The sequence below is a fragment of the Anomalospiza imberbis genome, chromosome 2 (assembly GCF_031753505.1).
Source record: "Anomalospiza imberbis isolate Cuckoo-Finch-1a 21T00152 chromosome 2, ASM3175350v1, whole genome shotgun sequence".
NCBI lineage: Eukaryota > Metazoa > Chordata > Aves > Passeriformes > Viduidae > Anomalospiza > Anomalospiza imberbis.
In genome coordinates, this window is record NC_089682.1 from 80,943,945 (window position 1) to 80,953,007 (window position 9,063).

The 9,063-nt window shown below is 41.0% G+C and overlaps 1 long non-coding RNA gene across 1 annotated transcript; it reads left to right on the top strand.

Annotated features, from left to right (window-relative positions):
- The first annotated feature begins 593 nt into the window (after positions 1-593).
- On the top strand, positions 594-2,908 carry LOC137469363 (uncharacterized). The gene is made up of 2 exons (XR_010996460.1): positions 594-772; positions 2,649-2,908. It is a non-coding gene; the product is annotated as an uncharacterized lncRNA (long non-coding RNA).
- Positions 2,909-9,063: the final 6,155 nt, after the last annotated feature.

Sequence of the window (9,063 nt, forward strand, 5' to 3'; positions counted from 1 at the left end):
GAGACACAAGAAACTCTTCTTGAAGTGGTGTCATCTGAGATCTGTAATAATGTCATTTTGAAAGTTCCTGCTCTAATCTCACTTCCTTTTGTTGGATTTGTCTTATTCAGAGCAAGGAAAAAAGACTTATTGCTGTTATAGGAGTGAGCCTTGACTCTTCCAAGGTGAAAACTGAGTCCTATCTCCTCTCTCCTTCAATGTGAGTCATCACACTTAACTCTGGCCTATTCCTTGTGGGCTGTTCTCTGCAGATGATACCTGAGATCAAGGGATAAAAGATGCTGCACTTGGGCATAAAGTGGTAATGAAGGTGAAATGATGCTGTTTTAATAGATGAAGTACTTGAATACAGATGCAAAAACATGTAGGAGTACTAAAGGTTGCACTGAAAATCAGGCATACAGGAAGATGGATTAATAAAGAGGGAGATGAAAGCAACCCAAAAGGAAGCTTGAAGTTTTCATTGATGTACTGCTTATACTATATGGAAAAACGAAGAGGTATAAAGCTCACAGCCTTGTATGGTGCTTGAAACAGAACCAGACCTTTTGAAGACAGCCATATCCTGGAAAAGAAATAAAAGGTAATCAGTATTAAACCTAAACTGAGACGGTCTCAATTCTTGACCATCATCCTTGGTGGCTTGAAGACCTGGCCAAAATAAAAACTTTTTTTTGTTTGTTTGAGGTTTTTTTTTGTTCAGGAAATACTTTGACTGTGGCAGTTTTGAAAATGCCAAGGCTGATCATGCTCAGTTCTCTCTGCTGTGAAGGTCAGTCTGTTGAATGTCAGCATGTATATTTCAAAGGCTGAATATTGACTATTATGCAGGTCACAGTATCTTCCCCCAGTTGAAATTTACTGGGACAAAACCTACTGGTGAAACAGCAGGCTGAGCACATCCAAGGAGCTTTGAGGGATCACTCAATATTCCTAGTGGAGTAGGTTGGAACTGAGAGGTGTTGAGGATTTTATCTTTGACCCATGATGTTCAGTTCAAGAGGTCTTTAACACTGGAATTAGAACAAACACAAACATCCCCAGTCTTATTCTAGCAATTTCCATATTATCATGCTGTGACTTTCAAAAGACTTGACTGTATGATCGTGGTTTTCTGTGTTGTAGTAAAAATTTTTAACCAGTAATTTCTAACAGTATTTTAGCCATCTCTGATGTCTTGAGAAAGCTGTCCTTACAGCTGGAGATGTATTGTGGATCCACTGTTCTCTTAAGATTAAAAGGAATAAGTGCAACTTAATACTTTATGGGAAGCTACTGGTTTAAAAGCTATGGTCTGCCTTTGTTTTCCTTTTCTCTGGGGTGAGTTAAGGATGTCTGCAAGGTAATTAGGTATTTAGAGAGAATGCTTTAATTGTGTTCAGAACAGTTAAGCAACAGAAGGTTGTCTGCCTTGCTGGGAAATCTGGCTGTGTGATTAGTGTCTGTGCATACCTGCTTGTTGTCAGTTCTTCAAATGACTCAAATTGGCTCTGATCACTGAGGTGGGTACTTATTTTAGCTGGTGGCCTTGAAGCATCTTGTGAGGCTGCTCTTAAGCATGAGAAACAAGCCAGCAACATCAGTGATTGCTTCCTGGGTTTAAGCTTTTTATCTTGCAATTTTCCTCAGCACCTGCTTCCCCAGAGCAAGATCATCTTCCTATACTGAAGAGCTGTGCAGACTGTGCTAGGCAGATGTGAACTAGAGGCAGCCCAGACCCATCCCCTACTACTCAGATGTTCTAGAGCCCTGTCAAGCTGACTCTTCTGAAGTTTCTTGGGTTTATAGTGGATGCATGTATTTTCCCATTGCATAAGACAAGAAATGCACTGAATACTTATTTTTAGCTGTTATGTGTTTCATAGTTCTCTTGTATGGCAAGCTCTGACTTTCTTTTGGATGCTCGTTTATATTGCATCTACTTAAAATGCAAAAAAGACAAAGCTTTGCATGATGAGATGTCCATAATGAACATCCCTGACAACAAGTTTATGGAGAATGTGCACTGCAGAGATGTAGAGAAGCAGTGGTTTAGGCATAAGCCTGTGTGATAAGTATCTAATATAGCCAGTCACAGCTCTTTTGTGCACTCTCTGTAGTTTGTCACTGTAGATGGCAGCCCTGCAAACATTGAAGAGAAACTTCAGACAATCTTACAGGACAGCCTGTAAGTCACAGACAGACACTGACTACACGATAGAGTTAAACCTAAAGTACATGCCTACCTGCAGCAAATTAACTTGTGTCTGGGCCAAGAAAGACCAGGCAGTCCTAGCCCTAATCCCTCTGAAGATGCTAAAATGATGGCTCTAAGATGGCTCTGAAGATGCTAAAATGATGCTAAAATAATTGTGGACTGAGCAAGGACTGGTTCCTGGCCAAATATCTGTCTCCATTTGGCTTGCGTCCATGATTCTTAGGGCTGGCTAGTTTTTAAAGTAGATTTGTCTTGGAGAGTGCTTTTGGAGCAGGACAAAATACTCCGTGTGAGCTAAAAGGCTGTGCGGGTGTCTGTGCTCAGAGCTTGTGCTTGCAGTCTGCCCCTCTTTTGTCTTAGCAATGTGTCTAGAATGACCAAGTGTCCCTGCCATTAATACCAGTAAATACCTAGTTAAACCATAAAGGAGTCCTCGATCCTTATTTTTCAGATCTTCTTTATTTGAACACAGAAGAGCCTCACTGGAGCCAAGTGCTGAAAACCAGGCTCATAATGAAGCATTGAGTTCTGGCAAGAAATAGTCTCCTCCCTCCACCATCTGCAGCCAAGCTGCCTTTTCTGCTTGTTTACTGTTGTTTGTGTTTTGATGAGTAAATAACTTGAAAAAGTAAGAGAGGGCGCTAGACCCCACAGCATTCAACAGATGACATGAGCTCCTTACAGTAGAATAATGTAAACTCCGTCCCTGTTTAGGCAGACATTGTAGCGACATATATCTCAGAACAGAATAATCCATTTGGTTATTTTGTTCCCCTCATAAAGAGGTTATAAATATCTGAGCATTAACGAAATGGACGGCAAAAACAGAGTGCAGAACAGCAGCAGCAGTGCTGTTCCTGCATGTGACAATGGAGTGAGGCATTGAGGTGGCAGAAACAGGCTCACTCCGAAGCACATTTCGGAGCATAGCACACGCTTTCCAACAGCACAGCTGTCCCAGTGCACGGTGTGCTGTCACCTGTTTGCTGAGAGGCACAGTTGGCTTCAGCCACGCAGGAAAAGACCTTGAGCCTTTTGTTTTGTTGAACCAGAAAGATGCTGTATCCTTATGGTCTCCGAAGGACAGGACCAGAAGAGGGCACCAGCATCCTTGGTCTGGGGCTTGAAGGGAAAACCAACCTCAGCGTTCACCAAAAGGGTCACAGCCCAACCAAGTGTTTGGTCTTGGGTTCATTTTTACATGGTTTACATGTACACCAGCAACATGCATGATCACTGCATCAACGCAGCCTTGTTCAATTAATTTTTTGTGAAATGTAACCAGGATTTAGCAAAGTTGCAATGTCAGGTTGTCAGCTGTGCTGCCTAGCTCTCACATCTGGTGATCAAAGGATACTTACAGAAAATAAATTATCTTTTCAGAAGATCTCTAGTCTTCTATGTGAAGCTTGAATCTTTGCACTAGTTTATCAAATATTTTCTGTAAGATTTTTTTTTCTTCCTGGCTATAAAAATCAGGCTAACTGATGTTGACTTAAAGCTTGATTCAGAGAGGATAAAAATATGATGGAAAGTGCTCTTCTAATATTCATGACATAAGTGTTCTGTGGAAGCAAGTCTGATGTAGGAGTAGCTACTTATATTGCAGGTTGGGCAGATGAAGTGCTTCTAATATTACAGATCTTGTATGGTTTGTGCAGGAAAGAGGGGAAAAAATGCTATAATTTTTAAGTTTAAATGTGTTTCTCTTGCCCATTGAAAATTTGAATGCTGATTTTTTTTTCCAATGTAGTCTAGTTATATGGAGAATGTTTACATATGACAATTGTTGCCCAGTTCAGGTATTTAAATGTCTTTTTTTCATCTTGGTCATTTTGTCCTTGTCCTGTCCCAACTTGAACTGAGTTTTACTTTCACAAGCTGCTCACCCATTCAAATTTATACTTGTCTTTTTCTACTGCTATTTCTAAAATGTATTTGCTCTCATCTTTAACCTGTTAAATAGAAGGCAGAAGCTGCACTATCAGTCAGTGGAAAACTTCTATCCAGGGCAGTCATCTGAGTGCTGCAGTGGTGTCTAACAGTTCAATAAAACACTGGTCCGTGAAGCTTTTTAAGTCAAAGGGAAATGTTTTCTCCTTGGACAATTATGTTGCTGAGCTGTGACTGAGCCTGTGTTCCTTACTTTCTTTGAAATTTTGCAGGTATTTGTACAGATTTATTTTAAGACAGTTGCTGAACTACATGTTATGTGCACAGAGGTATGGGCTGCTTGAGACACTCCATGGAGGTTGGCTAGAGGAAAAAAAATGTTTTGTTCTGGCTAACAGTAGCAGCTTTCAGGAGGTGGTGTTGTCTCTGAATGAAAGAGGTACCAGGGAGAGCAGAGTGTGTTCACATCATACAGGCATGTCTTCAGTAGGCATTTGAGCACCCATGAACAAATGCAATTTTCCACACATGCCTGTGCACTGCTAGCTGAACATTGTACTCCTTCCTCTCTCTCTTTTCTTGTCATTAGATGACTGCTCACAACTTTCAAATGAAGTGGAAGGATGATGTGGCCCTGCAGAGGCTCCTTTGTCAGCAGGGTAACACTGTGCAGGGTTCTTGGCCCAGAGACAGCAAGTAATAAATATCCCATGGGCCAGGACTGACACACTAGTATTGAACAGAGCACACCCACTTTAAAAAGTATCTCCCTGCATTCAGTTTAAACATGAAGTTGGCTCTTTAGCCTTTTGTTGGCTACTTGTCCTGTATCACCTGGTGAAAAGACAAGCCCAACAGAGAGTAAACAGGCTCTGACTGCCCTATTTTTCTGCAAGTAATCAGTGCAGAAAGCTCTGCTGCAGTTTGCCAGATTTTATCTCACAAAACTTTCTGTAAACGGCTTCTTGTTTTAGTGCATGGACTTCAGGCCATCATGAGACTCATAGCATAACCACTGCTCGTGTTCCCAGATCACTGAGCTGGGCAGTAAGTGATGTACGAGTGGGTTCTGCTGTTGAATATCATTCTCTGGTTACTATATGGGAACTGCTGATCTCTGTAACTCCCACTTGTGTTAAAGCAAATGCTGACTGCACTTAACTGTGGAAAAATCCTTTACTGTATTTTCAGATGAAGCTTCCAGAACCTTTCATAGTTGTGTTGTAAAGAGAGAAGCAATTTTTTTAAAGCTAAAGGGGAAAAAAAACCCAATAAAAAAACCCAAAAAAAACCCCACAAAAAAGGTATAGAAAACCCAACACCCACCAAACTTAAATTCATTAATCAAAGTATCATAAATACTATGCTGTCAGTATTGTATCAATACTGTACTGAATAGTCTCTAGCACAACACAACATTAATCAAAATTTGCTATTTCCTCCATCCGGAGAAACTTGTGGATACTTTGGGATGGGAAGAGCCTCTACAAGGCTGGTTGGTAAGTGTCTGAAAAATAATAAAACATTTGCTGGTTTTCCTGGTATGCTGTGACAGGAATGATCATTCCTGTAAGGATGCTCAAGGAGATTGTGGGAATTTCTTTGTGGTAATTCATCTTGAAGGTACTGAAAAATTCAAGAGTGACATTAAATGTAATGATATAAAATTCAATGTAACATTAAAGCTAAAGAAAAAAGCTCATTACAATATTGAATGTAATGAATACATCTGCCCTTGATCTATAAATGGATAGAGATTAAAGGCTATCACTAGATTTTTGTTTTTCTAACCTTATTGACTGCCCCTATCTTCAACTAGTGAAATCTTCACCTCACACAGCCATCAAATGGGGCCTTCATTTCATGATCAGAATTTAGGATAGGAACATATTTTACAAATATTTTTGCCATACTCTGCATCCAGGGATGATGATAATTTCTGCCTAGAATCCTCCTTTTTTTGATAAAGAGCTTGGCTTCTAATTTTTCCTAAGGAAAGATCTCTTGCCACCATAGAAAGCCAAGGAAAAAAGCCTCCACTGCTCATCAGTAAACACTTGGACTGAAATGAGTGGGTAGTCTTATTGTGGCTGATCCCATTGTGCAGGGGCTGAACAGGATCATGGCTTCTTGTTCAGAGAACATGATTACTCTTTTGCTTAATTCATTGTCTCATTTGTATTTGTTCTGTCTTTAATAAATGCTTTGTGGGATCCTGCTGAGCAGACTGCTTTTCATTTGTTTCACCAGTGAACAGTTTAAGTTACTTTGTATGAACAGTCTCAAATTGTACTTCAGCTGTAGAAGAAACCTATCTGTATAATTTGAAATAAGTGTGTGTTAGGATAGTTGTGGGAGATGGTTAATTAGAAGGCTTGTTGCAGCTCAGGCTTTGGCAATAAAAAGTGATGAGGTTTTTTGCTCAATATTGAGTCAAAGTGTACAGAGCCCTTAGCTGATGTTGTCTGTATAGATGCATTGATTTTTAAGGTCAAAAGCAATTATCAGACTTTCTAATGCCTTTAACCGTGTTTGGGTGCTGCTAAATCCCTGTTGATACTAGATCCCTTCTATTTTTGACTTCTATATATCTGACTAATTTCAAGTCCCTTAATTTTCCTTTTACCAGCTAGGCTAAAGAGCCCTTCACTAACTGCATTTTCTTCTCATGTGAAAATTTAACCACAGCAATTAAGTTACCCTATGGTTTTTCCTCTTGTAAACAAAATGGACTGAGTTTTCTATGCTTGGGTTTGTTTGGTGTTATTTTTATGGTAATAAATTATTTCTAGCCCTCATATGTTCACAGCAGTCCTCCCCAGTTACTGAACCCTCTAAAACATGGCTATGGGGGGATAGGATGCAGCTCTCATCATGGTCTCATGAAGGCAGTAGGTGTAAGCTGCAGGTCTGCAAGGTCCACAGTCCCCAGGAAAGTAATTTCTTAATGAATACTGAGAGCAACTGCTGGCAGCTTCATGGCTCTAACTAAAGCCTGCTTGTAATGAAAGCTGATTCACCATTTTTTCCCTGGTGTATACAAATCAGAGGCAATCGCTGTGCCTTCTGGCAAGCTACCCAAGCCATCAGTTAGGCAGGATTTGGCCAGATGTCTTCCATGCTGAGAAGTGCTGCTAATGTATACTAATTGTAATTATTATGCTAGTATTAAGTATCACCTTTTGTTTTTTATCTGAAATCAATGTCACTAAACGACTCCCAGCTTGCCCAGTATTTATTTAAATTTCAGAGGTAATAGTATGAATTTTGATCTCTATTTTGTTTTTAGTAATGCTCACCTCAGTGTTGCTTGGATGGTCAGACATGGCTTGGACTTCTTAACTCTCCTTTTCTCAAAGGAGAAGCAGATAATTAAGGTAAAGGAGGATAAACAGTTTATGAAGTTAAAACTCTGAAAGGAGCAGGCAACTTAGCAGTGGAGGATACAACTAAGCCTGAGGCATGCAATGGTGTCCTTCCCCTAATCTTTCCTGGCAGCATCATGCTGATGCTTTCAATCTGCAGTGGAAGAGGATTGAGTTAGGGAACATCTAATTACATGGCTCTGCTGGGTGTCTGTGGTGAGGTGCTGGCAGTGTGGGGCTGCCCCATGCAGGACACAGATGGTTCAGGTGCCTCTGACCCATGCACAGCTGAACCCTGCAGCCAATGTATTGTTCAGGGAAAATGTATGGGAGAAAGGAGGAAAACACCTGACAGGAGGAAACCTGAGGGAAGACCAAGGCTGGAGGCAAAGGATTCCTTTGCAGCACTGGGAAAGGGTTCTGTACCAGAGCAGAGGGAAGCCTGGGGGAGGTGGAGTGTCACAGATGAGCCATTACAGACTGACTGCATCCCTGTGCACTGCAGTCTGGAGGGAGGCCAGGCCTTGGGAACAAGGGAAAGAAAAGCCGTTTCAAAGTTTGCCTCTTTCTTTCCCACTAATCAAATCAGTAGTTAAATATTTATTTTAATTGGCAATAAATTAAGTTAATTTTCCCCAACTCAACTCATTTGCCCACGACTGAGGAAGCAGGGATTGTTTAGCCTGGGAAAGGACGGTTAAGGAAAATTGCTTTCAACTGTTTAAAAGAGGGTTGTTAGAAAGCTAGCATGGGATCTCTCTGAGCACATAGCTGAGGCTGGGATGCAGCAGCTGCAACAGCAGTGAGGAAAAGTCTGTGTCTACACTTGAGGGAAAATACTTAATTATGAGACTGGTCCTAAACAGAAATATGGTGGAATCTACTCCCTTGGAGGTGTCTAGAAGTCACTGGAACAAGCCTGGAACACCTGCTGTGGCTGTGTATTTAGCTCTGCGCTGGGCTGGGGGCTTCCAGGGGAGAGGTGTAACCTGGATTTTCCTGTCATCCCACAGGATGTACAGATCGAATGGGCAAACTTAAGTGTAGAGGGACTGGTTGTTCCCTGTGTTCAGCAGCTGTGCTGAACAGCTAAATGTTAATTTAAATGACATAAAATGACAGTGAAGGATGACAACATTCTGTTAGAAGTGTGAAGTAGTCTCCTGAACTACAGTGCAAGAGAGTCTCTGCCTTTTATTATGTTCTGTGTGAATTTTAGTATGTTCTGTGTGAGTTTGGGGTTTTTTATGTATCTCTATACATACATAAATATAGATGTAGACATTGAGGGAAAATGGTGAGGAGTTGTGCCTGACCCGAACACATGATCTCAAAGGCTGAGAAAATGCTGACACTTTTGGTCACCTCTTTCTGACAGCTGGACAAAATTAGGAGCTGTGGTCACTGAGAAGCAGTCCAGGGGCAAATTAATCCTCAACAGTAAGCAATCTTTAGAGTGTTGAACCTTGGGATGCATAACACAGCTTGGGAGATATTCTGCAGAGCCCAAGGCTGATACAGCAGTTGTGTTGCTGTAGCTCGAAACCACAGGTATGATGCTTTGCTGCCATACATGCCAGAAGTATATAGTTCCCATAACTGTGAATC